This window comes from Acomys russatus, chromosome 2 (assembly GCF_903995435.1).
Source record: "Acomys russatus chromosome 2, mAcoRus1.1, whole genome shotgun sequence".
NCBI classification, from domain to species: Eukaryota; Metazoa; Chordata; class Mammalia; order Rodentia; family Muridae; genus Acomys; species Acomys russatus.
The window spans coordinates 16,092,076-16,111,517 of NC_067138.1; positions in this window are offsets into that span (position 1 = coordinate 16,092,076).

Sequence of the window (19,442 nt, forward strand, 5' to 3'; positions counted from 1 at the left end):
AGTTATCACTATCATCCATTAAGGCTTACCATCACAGCTTATTATCAAGGCTTATTATCTGATACTTTGCAGAAATGTCAAAGATTGTTGAGAAAACTAGCATCACCATTATATGTGTTGTCACCTTAGCTCCACAAACCATTTGTCTGTATGCACTTGTGCCACGAATCTCACTGCAGTGTACATATGTCCCATTGTGGTTACTTGACACTAAGTCTATACTGATTTTGGATCCTCCACTAGGAGAGAATAAGTAAGTACACTTTTCATGAGCAATGGCCATGAAAGATTTCAAAATAATTTTTTGTATGTTTTCTACAAAAATAAGAATGGTCGCATTATAATTGAGTTATATGGGTACAGTAACTCAGAATATATATATATATATATATATATATATATATATATATATATATATATATATATATATATATATATACATATAATGTGGGTAATAATCTTACATTTGAATTCTATACTGCTGTATCTAGAACTTATTTTGCATCTTTATACAAAATTCTATACCAGTGAATTAGAAAATATCTTATGAGTGACAATTGAGCCATTAAGTTGAGGAGTAGATTCACTAATCTACTTTTTGTTCTATCTTCCTGTACATTTCTATATTCCCCCTTCTTTCTTTTCAACCACTTTCTCCAAACAGGATGGTAATGTCCAGTATGCTGTGAGCAATGTACCCTGATAGGTCTGACGCATATAACAATTATAATATGAGGTTTACTTCCAAGGCTTTGAATATGCTATCATTGCTGGACACAGTGGTGCATGGTTTTAATCCCAGAACTTGGGAGGCAGAGGCAGGCAGATCTCTGTGAATTTGAGGCCATCCTGGTCCACAAAGCAAGTCCAGGCTGGCCAAGATTACATAGAGAAACCCTGTCTTGAAAAAAACAAGACAAAAAAAAAAACCCAGATAAACAAACAAACAAAAAGAAAGTGCTATCAAGCTGTTTAGGAGAAATAAGTTATACAAATAAAATGTTGGATTAAATCATGGTCATGTCAATTGCTAGTTTACTTTTATCACAAGAATAAACATCTTAGGTACAGAAGATAGATATGACTCTATAGAAAGACAAGGTCATCAAAAACCCCAGAGACATGCAGAATATGGCATTTAACATCTTTTTATTACTTTGAAGATCCCTTGACAGTGTAACAGGTCAACTCCTGGCCACACCCAGCCTACCTCAAATAAGTTGATGAGCATCACAGAACCTCCTTATGGAGATGGCTTCAAATATGTCAAACTAGCCACTGGGCAAAAGGTGCTCATTTCTACCACAGACAGAATTCTTCCTTAAAAAAGGGCAAGTTTGGATGCAGGCAGAGTTGACGGCCAAACTCTGCTAAGACACGGTAAGCAGGTACTCCATGGTTCTTGCCTCACAAATATGTCTGTCAGATATATTGGTCCAGAAGGCTGAAGAAGATGCTCCAACATTATAGAGAGATTTGGGTGACTATTCAGGTAGAAAACTCTCTGTCATCTTTTCATTGGGAAAGCTGCTAACCTGTACTCTGGCATACTCAGATAATCAAGTTTACTCCTTCTCACATCTTTGAGGGCATCAAAGGCCAGGTAGCTTAGTTTTATAGTAAAGCTTATTTGTTTAGGGGTTAAGATATTTCCAGGTCTAGATAGCTATTCTAAGTTGATAAAGACAATATGTGATGGAGATTGATTTACATTCAGAAATTTAGATGCACCAAAATAGGAAAGATGTCTTGTTCAAGGCTGTCAAATACAAATAGCCAAAACACTAAGAATGTAGCATTTATATAATTCCTGATTGTGTCACAGTTCTTCTTGCCATAAATAATCTATTGTATATATGTGTAATAATATAAATGTATATGTATAAAAATAAAATAATTTTTTAAAATTGCTGCAATGTGAAGTTTATCTTTTGAACAAGAAGAGGGAAACCATGAAAAATGAATGATAAAATGATAAAAACTGAAGTCCAGAAATGCTCAGGGTTCATCTAAAGTCCTTGGTACAAGAACTGCAAGATGAGTGACAGGAGGGAGATAAAGGGCACTGACTCTGACTATAGCCTAAAATAGAATTCACTTAAAAAGATGTGCTGAGCAAGACTCAACGTTATGTAAATCCCAGAAACCTGGCTGTAGGATTAGATGCAAGAGTTTTCTGTCGCTATACACACACTCAATACTCTGGAGGTACCACTTATTCCTGGGTAGGAAAGATACAATCAAGGCACAGTTGGAGGAAGGAGGAGCCCTGTTTCACGGGGCTAGCTGAGACATGAGAGCACCCAAAATAAAGAAGGGTAGTAGTAGAACCTGACACATACCACCATGAATGGGACAATAATTGTTTAACAATTTCTCCCTCTGCAAACTGTATGCTGATGTTTCTCTGGGGTTTTTATTTTACAAGCTCATAACCTGAGATGTCTTTTAGAACTTTAACCTGAGCATGTTTATTTTTAAAGCAGCAGGATCCATTAGAACACAGTGACAGAGAAGCCCAAAGCACATGGGCAAAAAAAGAGGACTTGGTCAAATACTGTCCACATTCTATTTACTCTCTCTACCCAGGGCGGTGGACACCTTTCTCCCTCTGCTCTTCAGACCTTGCCTTTCTACATAAATCTTTGGCTTCTACTCTAACCTTTTGTTCATCTGTCTGTTCTTTCCTTATTGTCTTTACTTTAACTCTGTACCTTGAGTAAATTCATAAAGGTTGGAAAATAAACCCTGTCTTGTGGCTTTGGTATAGCTAACCCCAGCATCATCTTTGCATCCATGTCCTCAGCAATAAACATACCTTCTTGGATAGTAGCGGTACCTCTATCTCTAGCTATATCTGTATGTATATCTATACACATGTGACTTTATAATTTTTAGTGGCGAAGAGAAATTGTATGCTTGATGATATCACAAATAAGTATCACAAATATTACTGATGTCAGTACTATTGCATTAAGTATTGTTAATGCCCTTTCAATGTGAAGATCTTAATATCCAAGCTTTTCTGTTTTGTATCCTTAAAAACAAACAGCTGTTTGAAAACTGACAATGTTAGATATTTTTCTAGTAAGACTTCTTCACACCAGATATATATATATAATATCACATTATTTATTTATTTATTTCATAAACATAACATTTGAAGAGAGAAAATTAATGATGATCAGCCTAGTTTAAATGACCAACATCAGGGAAGCAATTTTGTGATGAACTTTTTCACCTATTTCTTATTTTATTCTTAAGAAAAAAGTCTTCCAGAACTCACTTGTAGCTGTTTCTCAAGCAATTGATGCATCCTGGAATTATTTCCATTTAGCTCTACTCTCTGTTTAAGAATTATTAACTTACTAAAACACAAATTTCTCCATATTTATCTATATTTTATTTCACGTTTTGTTCCACTTAAAGTCTTTTAGGGCCACCCCAATAGACTTACAGGAGCCTTCTCTGTCACAGAGATCACCCCCAATTTCTGTTTCTTCACCCATCCTGCTTCTCTCTCTGTCCACCTGATCCTTGCTCCTATTATCCTTAACACCCTATCTCCCACCCAGTTCCCATCCCTCCACTTTGGACGTCTATTGAATTTCCTTTTCTAAGTGAGATTCAAGCATCTTCCCTTTGTAATATGGTTTTTCTGTACTATATAGCTAATATTGGCATATAAATGAGTGCATGCCAACTGTGTGTGTCACTATTAATGATACTCTTCTATGCTTACAGACAGAAGTCTAGCATAACTGACTTTGGACATACCGCAGCTGATGGAGACAGATGCAGAGACCCAAGGCCAAGCAATGGGCAGAGTTCAATGAGTACTCTGGAAGAGTGGGAGAAAGGACTAAGGGAGACAGGGGGGTAAAGGACACTACAATAATACCACAAAGTAATTTTATCTGGGTCCATGGGGCTCAAAGAGACTGAACCATCACCCAAAGAGCTTGCATGAACAGAATCTAGATTTCCTATACATGTGTAGCAAATGTGCAGCTTGGTCATCATGTGAGTCCTCTAACATTAGAGTAAGGGCTGTCTCTGAATCTGCTACCTACTACTGGGTCAATTTCCCCTTGTTGGGTCACCTTGTTACTCCCTGGTAGGAGAGAGGATAGTGCTTAGTCCTTCAGTGACTTGAGATACCAGGGTGGACTGATATTAATTGGAGGCCTTCCCTTCTCTGGAAGGAAGAAGAAGGAGAAATGGGGGGGGGGGGAGAAGGCAGGGGTGGGACTGGGAAGAGAGGTGAGAAGAGGAGGGAGGGAGCTGGGATCAGGATGTAGAGTGATTAAATAAATAATCAGACCTTGGCTTTCTGCATTAGCCAATAAATGGAGGGGAAAAAAGGTCTCTTAGGGCATGATATGTGACCATGCTTAAGGAGATGCCAAAGGAAAAAATGTTTATTTGTTTCTTTATGGACCTTCCTGCTCTCAAAAGTGAATTTGTCCCAATTCATACTAAAACCACAGGTAAGCCTTGACCTCCAACCTGTGAATTCTGTGTCTCTGAGCTGTTGCTGTACCCGGGCTTCAAGTCACACCTCCTCTTCATTTTTAGGAGCTAAGCACAACTTATTTTCTATACTTTTGGTTTACATGGTTCTTCCGGCCAGCAACCAAATTGTTCTACCAACTCTTACTTTGAAAGCACTCAAAAAAAAAAAAAGAAAAAAAAAAAAAAAAAAAGAAAAGAAAAGAAAGCACTCAGAATAAAAGTCAACAAAGTACCAACACTCTCTACTGTCAGTCAGTACACCTATATGTCTCTTGTCTTTAAGACATTTCTTCCTGAACTCCCTCCTCATTCTGCCTAGTTTTTGCTGCTGTTGCTGATGCCATTTTGTTTTAAACAGCTACTAATCTTTTAATATATCACTTCCAGGGTATACTTGTTAGATAGTCTAATACTATTTCCTGAGAGGGAGTGTTTTCACCCTGTGTGATGAAACTTCAATATACATTCACAATGAACAAAAAATATTATAAATATAAGTTGGCCTTTTGAAAATTAGAAACCTTTTATTTCTGAAATAAGTTAAAAGATGACACATAGCTTAGAAGAAAAATTTTTGAAGCTCATATTGATACATGCTTTCTATCCAGAAAATATAAAAACATCTCTTCTAGTGCACATTTGAAAAATAGGAGGAAAAAAAAACAAGAAAATTATCAAAAGATGTGAAAAGGCATAAGTTATAAACTATGCGAACAGTTGGTGTGCACATGAAAATACTAAATACCATTACTAAATGCAAATGGGAATGCAAACAAAAGGTGGAGTGCAATGTTAGTTTATAATTACTAGAAAAGTTCAATAACCAAATGAGGAAATGTTTATGGCTAGATATAAATGTGAGTCACTGGAACTTTTGTTCATGATTGACAGAAATACTAAGTAGTACAACCTGCATTGAAGCTTCTCAGTAATTTCTTGAGCTCTTAAACACAGCTTATCATAAAACTGAAGCATTTCATTCCTAGGCATATCCTAAGGAGAAGGAAGGAGATAGACCACAGTCTCTTAACACAAATGTTAAGAGGCTTCTTCTTTCTGTGCCAAATTATAATCAACTGGAAAAGCTTTCAGTAGGTGAGTGAATAAAGCAAGCATGTTTCAGCAAGCGGAATGCTATTTGTGGAAGAGAGGCATAGAAGAAACTACCGACTCATTGGTTTTGGAAAGATGCATTCATCAATAAACCTCAGTGAATCCCAGATTTTATGTAGGGATGAAGTATTCTGTATCATATGAACCCTAATAAGATTGAAATATATCCAATTTGAAGTAAAAATAAAATAGTTTTTCTGGAGAGGTTGTTATTTGAGCTTTAAAATTCTGACTCCCCAGCCAAGTACTGTGAAATGAACAGCTCACTGTGGCTGTGGAGTTCCAAGATTCTTCAGCCGCTACATCAGCCAGATGGTAGGCACTGGACATGTATCTAGGTCAAGTGATTTTTCAAACTGTGAGACAACAAGTCTCATAATTCAAAGTCTTTGCTTAATAAATCATTCCTAGATGTTGATTTTGAATCCCACTGCTTCACCAGTCTTCAATTCCCCTTAATTCTGCAACCACTTTTGTTCTAAAACAGTTTGGTATGTCTAATTTCCCCTACCACTATGAACCAGGATACTGTAACCCCTTATTATTAGCAAAGTACTAAGGCCAATGCTCTTTGAAGCATAGTAGGAAAACGATCTATCTGTAGTAATCCAACAAAATCCTTTGACATTTAAAAATACTACCCAAGTGCGATCAAAATTACACTTATAAAATTTCTTGTGCCAACCAGAAAGAGTCCAGTGTATAAATGATTGGTGCAGTACATGAAGCTCTTCACAGCTGAAAACCCTTCCTCTTTTCTAGCATGTTCTATAGCTAATGCATTGTATGAAAACAGTGATTATAAATGAAGCTTGAAGACATTCTCATATGTGGATGACAAAAATGAAAATTTGTCAAAGCCATTAAGCTACTAAGGCACTATGAGGGTTAATATGGCAATAGCTACCATTGGCTCATGTTAGAATACTTAATCTCCAGTTGTTGTAACCTCTTGTGGAATATTAAGAGGACTGGCTTTGTTGGAGGAGGTATGTCACCAAGGGTTTCAAAGACTTTTGTATTGCCTAGTGTGCCCTTCTGCCTCCAGCTTGAGGTAAAGATGTGAGCTCTCAGCTGTTCCTTCTCCACCATTCTGGACTTTAAACCTCTACACATTAAGCCCAATCAAATACCATTTTTTGGTAAGTTCCTTGATTATGTGCTTTATTGCATCAATAGAATAATATCTAAGATTGGATTATAGTAACAATGTACTTTTAAAGTACATACCTACTCAAAAGAAGAGAGAAAATGGCCCATATCACATCTTGAAGTTAAATGCCTGAAAGCCTTCTTCATAATAGTCAAACCTGAGGACAAGCCAAGAAAACATCCAAAAGTATTGTGCATATTTATGGACTGCAACTTGAATCCCACTGCACCTATAAATAGCAAACACAGAACAGAAGGCCAGTGCACAGTTTTACCCCTCCTAGGTCAACACTGCTTTAATTTCTTACTAAAGTAATTTATACTATTGTTCTTTACATGAATATCTCATATGGTAACTTTATGATATGAAACATCTCTTGTTCCAATGAGTAGTAGGTAGCTTAATAACATAAGTAATGCAAATGAAAAAGGGAAGAGAAGGGAAAGCAGGTAAGAGGGGTGAACTTGTCACTAGATCTAAGATGCAAAGTTCACTGCTCAAGGAGCAGCTTCTTACATATTAGACTTGAAAAGGCTTTGGGAATCAGAATGTTTTCATTGAGTTCCAAACACACACACACACACACACACACACACACACACACACACACACACACTTTTTTTTAAAAGAGAGACAGATAAAGTTGTAATTCTGTCATTTAAAGTAGCATAATATTTTTGTAAATTTAAACAAGTTCTTAAAAAGTAGAGTACAAATTAATAAACTGTTTTACCCAGAAATTATTGTCTTAAATCTACTTTGTAGAGTAAATGAGATTATTGTGCTAAATATACTTTCTAGAATAAATCTGCAGGGGAGTACTTGCTTAGCTTTCCTATTTAAAGAAATGAAAATAAATAAAAGATCATCAAATCTCACCCAAACTTTGTCAGTAGTTTCTAAATAAATTAATTTTCCTCATTTCTCTTAACTAATGTTACTGTTTTTCCAGAACACATAACATGAGCTGACTGTTTTTTTTTAAAACATGACTTCTTTGATAGTTCCTTGCTTAATGTAACCATGTGATCCAGAACATTTTGGGGGCAAGGCTACAGCAGGCAGACATGCTTACTCTATAGGCCCATATCACAACCAAGGAATCAAAACCTAAGCAGTCCAGGTGAATTTGAACTTTTACTGGCAAAAACTGGAACTCACTGGAGTGGAATTCCACATACTTGAAAATTTGGCCAGGCCCTGGCTTTTTGAGTCATTTTCCATTAATTTCCTCCTTCTCTTCTCATTTGCTTTCCTTGCTTAATTTTTGATCTCCAGATCCATATTAGGACAATACTAGTAAAGAAAAAAATGTTTACTTCTTTTTCTCATAGCAAATGCCCACAAAGTTTAGGGTTTTTTAAAAAAAAGAAATAAGTAGGTAACTTTCTTTCAATATGTGATGTGAATAGATATAAACAATATTCAACATTTCCTTCTTTTGAAAGTGGTAAATTCAGCAGATGGGAAAATTCTTCTTAACAGTCTACTAGAAATCTTACATATTTACATTCTGTTTGCAAATACAAATTTGTTCTGAACCATAGTGAATTCTCCACTTGCACATAAGTTTAGGTTGTCAATCACAAGGCTACTCCCTTTGAAAGATGGAGTTGTAAGTCCCACAACTCTAAAGTTAGATGCTTCAACAGAAAACATATTTTCTTTTATATTTGCACTCTCATTATTTTGAACCAAAATTCAATTAACTAGAGGTTTGAGCTTTGGCTTTGATGACTAGTAGTACAGTGGGCTAGATGTAGAAACTATTAACGTGATACAGTTATATTTTTAAACATTGCAGCTGTCTCAAAAATCATTAACACACAATGGACTTCTAAGAAATAAATCTGAAGAAGAAAAGGTTGTAGGTAGAAAATATAATGACACAGCAGCCAGAGCTGTTACACAGAGGTAAGTAAAGCTAAAGTGTAAAGTAGCTAAAGGAGTAGAGACCAGACAAATGCATGAAACAAAACGAAACCAAAAGCTGTGTGCTACATTAAGTGTAGAAACTAGCTGGGTAATGGTGGCCCATACTTCTTATCCCAGCTCTTGGGAGGCAGAGGCAGGTGGGTCTCTGAATTTGAGGCCAGCCTATTCTGTAAAGTGAATTCCAGAACAGCCAAGGATTCACAGAGAGACCTTGTCTCAAAAAGAAAGAAGGAAAGGAAGGAAGAAATAAGAAAGGACGGAAGAAAGAAAGAAAGAAAAGGAGAAAGAGAAGAAAAGAAAATGAAACAAAGAAAATAAAAGAAATGTGGGGACTATGAAAAAAAGATTTAATTCAACACTTAAGAGGAAATTATCATGCTTTTCTTTGATATTAGGAATACAGAATGAAATTCAATCTAATCGTAGGCCAAAATGGGATATGATTATTAATGCAGGAGAAGTTGTTCAGTAGGTATGAGTAGTAAATATGAAACAAGAAAGGTAAAAATCAAGAAAGAAGCGCATGCAGTGTAATCTCAATTTTATTACTACATATTAATGCACATATATAGGTATACATATATTTAAAGAAAGAACTCTAAACCATTTAATTATAACCTATATATCATGTGTATTATTTCTCTTTTCATTAGAAAATGTTTTCTATATAGTTGGTCTATCTTGAATTAGCATGTTCAGTTTTCCCCACTGTCTTTGGGAATCATTGCTGTGTCTATACATGCTCAAACCTTACATGTATATTTATGCTCTTGTATACTTCAAACCATTTCTAGATTCCAAATAATATGATTTAAATGTCCTGTAAATAATTGTTGTATTTTATCTGGAATGCTAACAATAAAAAGCCCTTATAGGCCCAAATATATTAAGTGAAATAAGAAACATAGCATAAGTTTTAAGTAAAATCATGGGATAGATAAGAGTATAAGACAGCAAGATATCGAAACAATATATTGAAACCAAATGGTGAGGAAATTTTATAATAAAGGGAGACTAAATAGAACCCCATAAGAAGCTACACCATAGTGACAATAACAAACAATATAAACACAATAAATTGTCATCATTAGAGAATATTTCACATACTGCATAAAGGATGCTGACATCACCCACCATGCTGCCAATACATCCTTCCCTCTACAAGATGAATCTATTCTAATTCCCAAATAAAATTTTTCCTGCAGCTTATTAGTATTTTTAAATTAAAGTTCAAACTTGTAACTATGACACAAGTGATCCTTAAGATCTTTTGAAACAGAATTAATTTTCTAGGACTACATTTTATTTTTAAGTTTTCATGTTTATTCAAATGTCCTCAGAAAATTGTCCCTATTTGATATATCTGGCACCTTGTTGCGAAAGCCTGTTCTTGGGCTTACATTTGCACTGACTAAGAACTTAAGCTATGCAAATGGCAATATTTAGAAAGTATTTGTTGAGGACTGCTAGAGAAATTATTAAGAGCTGAACTTTGGTGATAAGCTTTTGCCAATGGAGGCCAAGCCACTGAGCATTCTACTGAAAGTCAAGTTGAGGAATTAAAGGATCACAGAGAATTCGAAAAAGACTGGCATATTGCCAGGATCCTAGAAAGACAAAGAAATATTCAGGGCTATGCACACGTCACATCTTTTATTCTGTGTAACTTGCAGAAGAAATACATGAATAAATACATACATACATACATACATACATACATACATACATACATACATAAAAAGACTGTAGTATGTCTCCTATGGGTAAACTTGGGGAATTCTGACTTCATAGTCAGAAAGTGAAGATACAGTGTTCATGAATAAAGTTCTTACTATTTTCTTAATATCATTATGATAAATATTATCTATATTATTTTAAGATACAAATCATACTTCTTTAGCAACCAGAAAATAATGAATACATGGAAATTCCTTTATAAAGAAAGACATTAAAATCAATAATCAAACCTTCTTTAAGAAAGAGATAGGGAATCAGAGAAATCTGAAGAATATATAATTTTAGTCTAAACAAGTAAAGTATAAGAAAATAACAGAGGTAAATCAGTAGACCAAGATTTAATTCTTTGAAATAATTAAGATTCTTGATACGTCTTTATCTGGGAAAACCAAGAAAAAAGATGATGTAACTCTTGGAATAAAAGAAAGGATTAATTTACTGAACTTTCAGAACTAAGAAAACTCTAGAAAGAAATGCTATTAGCATCTACATTTAAATGGAAGTATAAACACTCCCATACCAAGAGATAAATGACCAAAACTGGCTTCTGCCTGTATTTAATAGAGGGATGGAATTGAATTAGCTTGCAAAATTTTCTCTCTAAAGGAATATTTATAACTTTCTAGACTTACCTGGCTTTGTAATTATATCACATATTTGAAAAATTTGCAGCATATTTTATAAACTCCTTCACAAAGTCAAAAGGAAGGAACATGCTTAAATTTGATCTTTAAATTTTTTTTTTACATTGTATTTGTGTTTGAGTACTGTATCTTCTGGCTTATAAAATGACTTTTTAACTCTGAAAAAATCTATGCCAAAGTCAGGGGTCATCCTATAACCCGGGTACTTACCTGCAGCTTGTTTCCCCTTGCTTCATATGTCCAGTTCATATAGTGGGGCAGGGGGTGCCGCAGCTGATTCCTCACTCTGTACAGAGAGTATGAAGCAGGGAGAAGCAAGCTGCACTCATCTTCTCCACCAGAACCTGCCCAGTCAACTAGGAAGGCTGTGGTCTTCAGGTTGAGTGTGGAGCACATCTTAAAGGGGCAGTGTAGGCTGGCACTGGTGGTATGCCAACATTTAATAAAGCACCTAGCTGTCTGTGCTTTGCCTGCAAATAGTCACATGCCCAAATCTTCTACACAAGGTGTCCACTGGAAGAGGGGTAGTCTTATACATCAAGTATATTCCAATTGCTATATTTTAACTGGAAAAGTTGGGGAGTCTTCTTATATGTCCAATTGTCTTTTATGCTGGGAAATATGGTATATATGTTTGTACATGTGTATGTGTGTGCATAAATGTATGTTTAACCAAAGTCACAGGGGGACAATAAGAAGAAAGGAAGAGATCTTAAAATACAAAGAAAGAAAGAGATCTTAAAATAATGAAAATGAAGTAGGGGTAAGGATGAGAGTAACGAAATATGTGTTTCCCTTAACCAGAGTAAGGTACCAGTCAGTAAGAGGAAACAGACAAGAGTGGGTAGTGTAGATGGAGGAGACATTGTGGAAACATGACAAATAAGAACATGGTATACAGAAGGCTTTCAGACAGAAGGGAAACCTTGGGCAGAGGAATCTCTATGACAAACTGAAGACCTAAAACAGGTAGGCTTCTGGGAGGATATGGTGGGGACTCTAGCTGAGACTCCTAGTAGCAGGGGTCATGGAGACTGAAGTGGACATCTTCTAACTAGACACAACTCCTAGTGAAAGGAGAGGAGCATCAACTCTTACAGACACATCAACCCAAAGTTTACCCTGACTACAAGATGTGCATGGATAAAGATAGAACAGAAATAAAGGGAATGTCCAATTAATGCCTAGCCCAACCTGAGACCCACCCTTGCTAGAGATCCCACCCCTTACACCACTGATATTCTGCTTTGTTCACAGACAGGAGCCTAGAATAGCTGTCCTCTGAGAAGCTCCGCCCAGAAGGAGATATAAACAGATACTGAGACCCACAGCCAAACGTTGGGCAAAACTACGGAGTCTTGTGGAAAAGTGGGGGGAAAGATAGAAGGACCTGGAAGGGACAGGATCTCCACAAGAAGATCAACAGCACCAACTTACCTGGGCCCAGAGGGGCTTGTGGAAACTAATACACCAACCATGTATCATGTTTGGACTAGACGTAGGCCCCCTACACAGAAGTGGCAGATGAGCAGCTCGTGTTTCATGTGGCTCTCCTAGTAAGGTGATCAGGAACTGTCTCTGACATGGGCTTTTTTGCCTGCTATTTGATCACTTCTCCCTGGCAAAGCTGCCTGGCCAGGTCACAGGTGAAGGGGATGCACTCAGTCCTGTTGTAACTTGATATGTTGGAGTGGATTTGTAGGGGGCAGGGTAATCCCCTTTTCTGAGGAGTAGGAATGGTGGGTAGAGGGGAAAGGGAAAGAAATTTGGACTAGAAAGAGAGGAGGGAGGGTGCTATGATCAGGGTCTAATATGAATAATTTAAGAATTGAACATAGTATAATGGCATATACAGGTATAAAATGCTGTAATGAAATTTAGTACTTCATGTGCTAATTCAAATAAGATTAATTTTAAGTATAATTATTAAAGAACACTTGTTTTGGGGTCCTGATTCTCTGCCCTGCTTCCTTTTCTGTTAGAGTATGGTCCAGTAGCTAGGAATGTTATCACACTAACAGAACTTTGGGTTGGAGAGATGCTGTGTTTTAATGCTGTATCACCTATGTGAAGAAATTCCCAGCAAGTACAAAACTCTTTAAGAAGTTGCTAAAACCAAATTTTAGGGTCTGATCAACTTTTACAAGCACTCAAAAGTTATGTAAAAGCTAATAATCACCTTAGAGGAAATCAAAGCCTTTTTGTTCACCTAAAATATCACAGAATTTTGACACATAAAGAAATGACTCAAGCCAAGTGTGGTGGTGCATGCCTTTAATCCCAGCACTCTGGTGGCAGAGGCAGGCAGATCATTATGAGTTCCGTGCCAGCCTGGTCTACAAAGTGAGTCCAGGACAGTCAAGGCTACACAGAGAAACCCTGTCTAGAAAAACAAAAATTAAATAAATAAATAAACAAACAAATAAATAGTAAAAAAAATCATCCAAATGTGGAAGGGACACAAAGGTTTTCTGTACAATTAACTAGCAAGACATTGTTATTTTCAAGATTTTATAATTTTTAAGTATTTGTCAGTGGATTTGTTTTCATAATTTTATTTTAAGTAAAACAGTCACTTTTGTACTTGGCACTCACAATTGTATCTCTTTTGCCTTATTTAAACAAATTAAATATAAAGAGCTTTAACCTCTTAAATTATAAGCTTGTCTTCAACTAGCATGCAAAAAGTATTCAGGTACATGAGGTATTTTATTGGATAAATTATTCATTAAAATTTTACACTATGTATCTAGGTCAGTCTACTGTGTTTTAGGGTGTTGTATATACAAGAATAGTCTCGCAGCCATAAAAATGAAAACAACTGGTTCTACAGTTTTCAAAAATGATTACTTCATGATGATATTTTGCTTTAAAATTATTTGAGGTTAATGTCAAAGATGAAGCAGCTTTACAAGAATTTCTGGGGTAAAAAGAAAAAACTCAACCTCCTCCATCTATGTAGAATGCATAAGGCAGATCAGTGTACCACGGTTTTCTTTTTCAGGTCAATATTCTCTGTTTCCGTGACTAAAACACTTTGCAACACACCTATGAAATGGTTTTTAAAAAGTATGGTATAATTAACTGTAAGTAACCATTTGAAAACTCATTAATTAAAATAAATAACAAAAGAACAGATATTGTATCAATATACTTATTTTGTAAAAGGTCTATTTTTTCATTTTTAAGAAAAAATAATTTCAACCTTTTTGGACTTGAAATACATATATTTACTCATCCCCAAATATTTCATTAGATGAAGACTATGATTCTGCCTATCTCTCTTTCTCTCTACTTCTCTGTATCTTCCTTATCTCTCTATGTTTCTGTATCCCTGAGTTTCACAAGTTAGGGATGAATGCCGGGACCCCTATTCCATTCAATTAGAACCTGTGAATGGCTTGCATGTGCTGCCCCATCCTCTGTGATTTCATATGTGCATCAGTCCTGCTATGTCTAGAACTCTTTCCTTGGAGTCCTTCATCACCTCTGACTTTTACAATCTTCCCACTTCCTTTTCCACATAGATCCATGAGCCCAAAGGGGAAGGGTTTGATCAAGATAGCCATTTAGGGCTAAGATAAAAAACTCATGTGACACCACATGCTGGCGAGGATGTGGGGAGAGAGGAACACTCCTTCATTGCTGGTGGGAATGCAAACTAGTACAGCCACTTTGGAAATCTATCTGGTGCTATCTCAGAAAAATGGGAATAGGGCTTCCTCAAGACCCAGCTATTCCACTCCTAGGAATATACCCAGAAGATGCTCCAGCACACAACAAGAAAATTTGCTCAACCATGTTCATAGCAGCCTTATTCATAATAGCCAGATCATGGAAACAGCCTAAGTCTCCCTCAGTAGAAGAATGGATAAAGAAACTGTGGTATATATACACTATGGATTGCTACTCAGCTATTAAAAACAAGAAGTTCCTGAAATTTGTGGACAAATGGATTGAGCTAGAAATGATCTTAATGAGTGAGTTAACCCAGAAGCAGAAAGACTCAAACAGTATATACTCACTTATATCTGCATACTAGCCCAAGGAGCATGCCCCATGAAAGCCTCCACTTACCAGGAAACTGGAACAGAGGGGAGGACATCCTATTGGGACTCTAGATGAGAGAAGTATGGGAGAATAGCAAAGTAGAAGGATCCAGAGGGTCCTAGAAACCTACAAGTAGAACATTATGATAGGCAGATTTGGGCCCAGGGGTCCTGTTCAAACTAAGGCACCAGCCAAGGACAATACAGGTGGCAGTAAACTTTAAACCCCTACCCAGATCTAGCCAATGGTCAGAACATTCTCCACAGTTGAGTGGAGAGTGGGGTATGACTTTCACAGGGAACTCTGGTGCCTCATATTTGACCATGTCCCCTGGAGGGGGAGACCTGGTGGCACTCAGGGGAAGGATAGCAGGTTACCAAGAAGAGACTTGATACCCTATGAGCATATACAGGGGGAGGTAATCCCCCTCAGGAACAGTCGTAGGGGAGGGGAATAAGGGGAAAATGGGAGGGAGGGAAGAATGGGAGGACACAAGGGATGGGATAACCATTGAGATGTAACAAGAATAAATTAATAATAATTTTTTTAAAAAGATAGCCATTTAGGACTGAACTATTTCTGACTCTGTTGCCTGCCTTTGGCTCCCCTTTCCATGTCTGGGCTTCTTTGTGTGGTATCAGAGGAAGAGGATGTGATTAGTCCTGCTGCAACTTGAGGTGCCAGAGTGTATTGGTACCCCTTAGGATTATCTCCCTCTCAGAGAAGAGGGCAAAGGTGGAATGAGGGGGAAGGGTGTGTGAGGGTGGGACTAGAAGGAGAGGAGGGAGGGAGGAAGGATCAAGGTGGAAACTGATGAAATAAAATTTTAAAAAATGAAGTGTGCTTCAAATCAAATGTAGGTTTGATTATTTTCGAACAACCAAACAAAAATAAACTAACCAAAAACCATTAATTCAAACGTGTTTTGGCATGATCCAGATGGAGAAATAATAAAAAATTTTCAAAAGTAAAATTATACAGGACGTATGGAATGAAACTTTTAAAATAAATATACACAACTGTTAGGCGGAGAGTGGATAAAAAGAGGAACATCCAAGTCCATGAAACTTAAACGATGCCCATTCTAAGGACTAGTGGAGGGAGGGAAAGAAAGTGAGGGATGGGATTAGGAGATGACTAGGGAATAGTTGGGATGAGGAGGTGTTGAGGAAGGGGGTGGCGATTAGGATGTAAATAATTCAAACTACAGAACAAGCAGGTAACTTATATTGCTAATCCCACTACATGGGAACAGATCTGAGACTGGCAGAGACATGAACGTAAATGCATAGAGATTCTCTGTGACTTATTACTAGAGGCCATTCTTAGTATGGCATGAAGGAAGATTTGGAGATGTCTTATTTCTGCTCATACAGTGAACAGAGAATCAGTCTTAATTGCTTTGTACATCCTGCACACATCATACAATTATAATGTTAAAATTGTACAATTCTTGTAAGAAATTATATGTTTAGAATAAAAGAACCAGGTACTGATGCTGGATCAGACCTGATGGAATTCATTCCTCTCAGCATGCTGGACACTGACATCCTGCATCACCCTTGCTCCAGCCCCAGACACCTCTGCTGCTGTTACCCATCAGAATTGGACAGCTTCCCAGAAGCATAATAGAAAGCTTCTGAACCCAATTTGTCCAGCATTTCAATCTGTCCCACACAGGACTCTTATTAAGCCTGGAATCTCTCAACATTTATAAACTGGACCACAAATGCAATCCTTGGCTGACTTATCCATTTTCCCCCAAAAATTTGGGGCCCCTTCTTAGGTATTATATGCCCCAATTCAGCCTGAAGAAACCTTAATAGAACAACATCCCATTCCTTCTAAGGGGGTTTGGGTAGGTTTCTGTTTGCTCTCTTGGTCTACAAATGCTTATTTTCATTGGGAGGTGTTTATAAGTTATTATTGGTCTTATACAGACAGAAAACTAGGCTGAGCTCAGGGATGTCTCTCTTTTCCTTTATCTTTCATCTGTAGGCAAGAAGCTAGGAGCTGAAAAGAAAAGGGGATATAAAATATAGAGGAAGAATAGAACAAAACATAGGTGATTGAACCTATTCCTTAACTCAAGGCCTTAATGTTACTCACAAAGAAGGTTATCTCTAAGTCATTGGCCTAGAATTTTGAATATTGATGCAAATCATGGTCATGTCAAATACTAGTGTGATTTAGCACAAGAATATATACCCTAAGTCTAACAGATAGGTCTGATCCTATAGTTATATAAGGTAAAATAGTTAAATAAGGTCTTCAAAAGCTTCAGAGACACACAGAATATGGCATTTAAAGATGTTTTATTATTCTAAAGATTTTTTGACAACAAAACAAGTTAACTCCTGACAACACTCAGCCAAATTCAAAGAAGATGATCAACGTGAAAGAACCACCTTATGGAGTGGGCTTCAAATGTGGCAGACAGGCCATTGGGCAAAATGTCCTTGTTTCTGCCACAGACAGAATTCTGCCTAAAAATGGGCAAGCTTAGATGCAGGCAGAGTTGATGGTTGAACTCTGCCAAGACAGGATACGCAAGTCCTCAATAGTTCTTGCCTCACAATTAAGTCTGGCAGAGATATTGGTCTAGAAGGCTGAAAATGTGACTCCAATATTATAGAGAGTGTTGGATGACTGCTCAGGCAGTAAATTGTCTCATTCATATTTTCATTTTGGAAGCTTCTAACCTGCACTACTGGTTCACTCAGGCATTTAAGTTTTATTCCTTTACAAGTCTCCTAAGGGTTTGAAGACCAGATAGTTTAGTTTCACAATCAAGTCTAGTTGGCTAGGGGATAAGACCTTTTTAGATCAAGATAAAGGATTACATTAATAGAGATGAGATATGATAGATATTAAATTTCATTCAGAAATTTAGACCCAACAAGATAGGAAAAATGTTTACTTCAAGCTAGACAAATGCAAATAGCCAAATCACTATGAATATAACATTTGTATAACTCATGATTGTCTCATGATTCTCCCTACTGTTTGTAGTTTGTTTTATTCATGTGTAATAAAATAAATATATTGTTAAAAAAGGAAAAATCAGGTGAAAATGAATATTTTAATAAAACTGTAGAAAAGTCAAGGCAAGAAGAAACTTGGCAAATATAAGAATATTCAATAAGGCTACCAGTGGATTTCTCAGCAGAAGCCTCACAGATAAGAAGAAGGTGGAATAGTGTGATCAAAGTACTGGAAAAAAAAATGAAACTATCAATCACAACACTATCAAAGTTACTTTTTAATAATGGAGGGATTAATACATTTCTGAGTAAATAAAACCTACAAGATCTTCCTTATAAAAAATTATACATGACATTATTAAACTTTCACTGACTGAAAGAAGCAAAATAATAACATTAAAATGCATGAAAGTATAAACTCATTGGTAAAGACAAATACGTAGCAGAATACAGAATACTCTATAATTATATAAATATATATAATTATATATAATATATAGATATCTATAAATAACTATAATTATAAATTGCATTTGTTTAACATATAAATGGTAAATTTAAAAACTATCAAAATAACTATATATATAATATTTATTATATATATATCATACACAGGCTCAAATATAACATCATGATGCAAAACTTGTGAGTGGAGAATAAATGTAGTTATATGTAACTGAAACCAAGTTCTAAATGGACTGTTATAGAATATATAAGTTTATGTAAGTCTCATGACAAGTGCAAGAACATTTAGTAGGTAGACACGTGATAAAAAGTATCTAAACACACAAATACAGGTTTTCTTAAATTTGTACATGTTCCAAATAAAAATTCTACACTGATGAGTTTCCATATGTAATGGGTTATATTTTGTTGAGTCATTGGCCAAAGGGGGTTTCATGAACCCCTTAAAGATCACAGACTATTGGCAGGAATATCGGTTACCGTCTATGACTTGATGGTAAGGCTATATTCCTGAAGATAACACTTACTTATGTAATATAACACAGAAAAGTCAAGTGATGTCTAACTAGAAGCTTCACTCCTACTTACTAGTATTCATGGCACAGGAAGGCTCTCTGCATTCTACTGAAGAAAGGAGGTAATGATTAATATCACCTACCTGCAAATCTTGCCATCTCCAACAGTCTATCTGTAAAATACAGTGATACAATAGTGGCACAATTGCTATGGGTATAACCAACTGCTTTTTCATTGACTTAAAGCCTCCTCTATGAGACAGAAGCATACACTTCACACTGCTGAAGTGGCCAAGAAGCTGAGCCATAGGTTATGGGCTTAGGCAAAAAC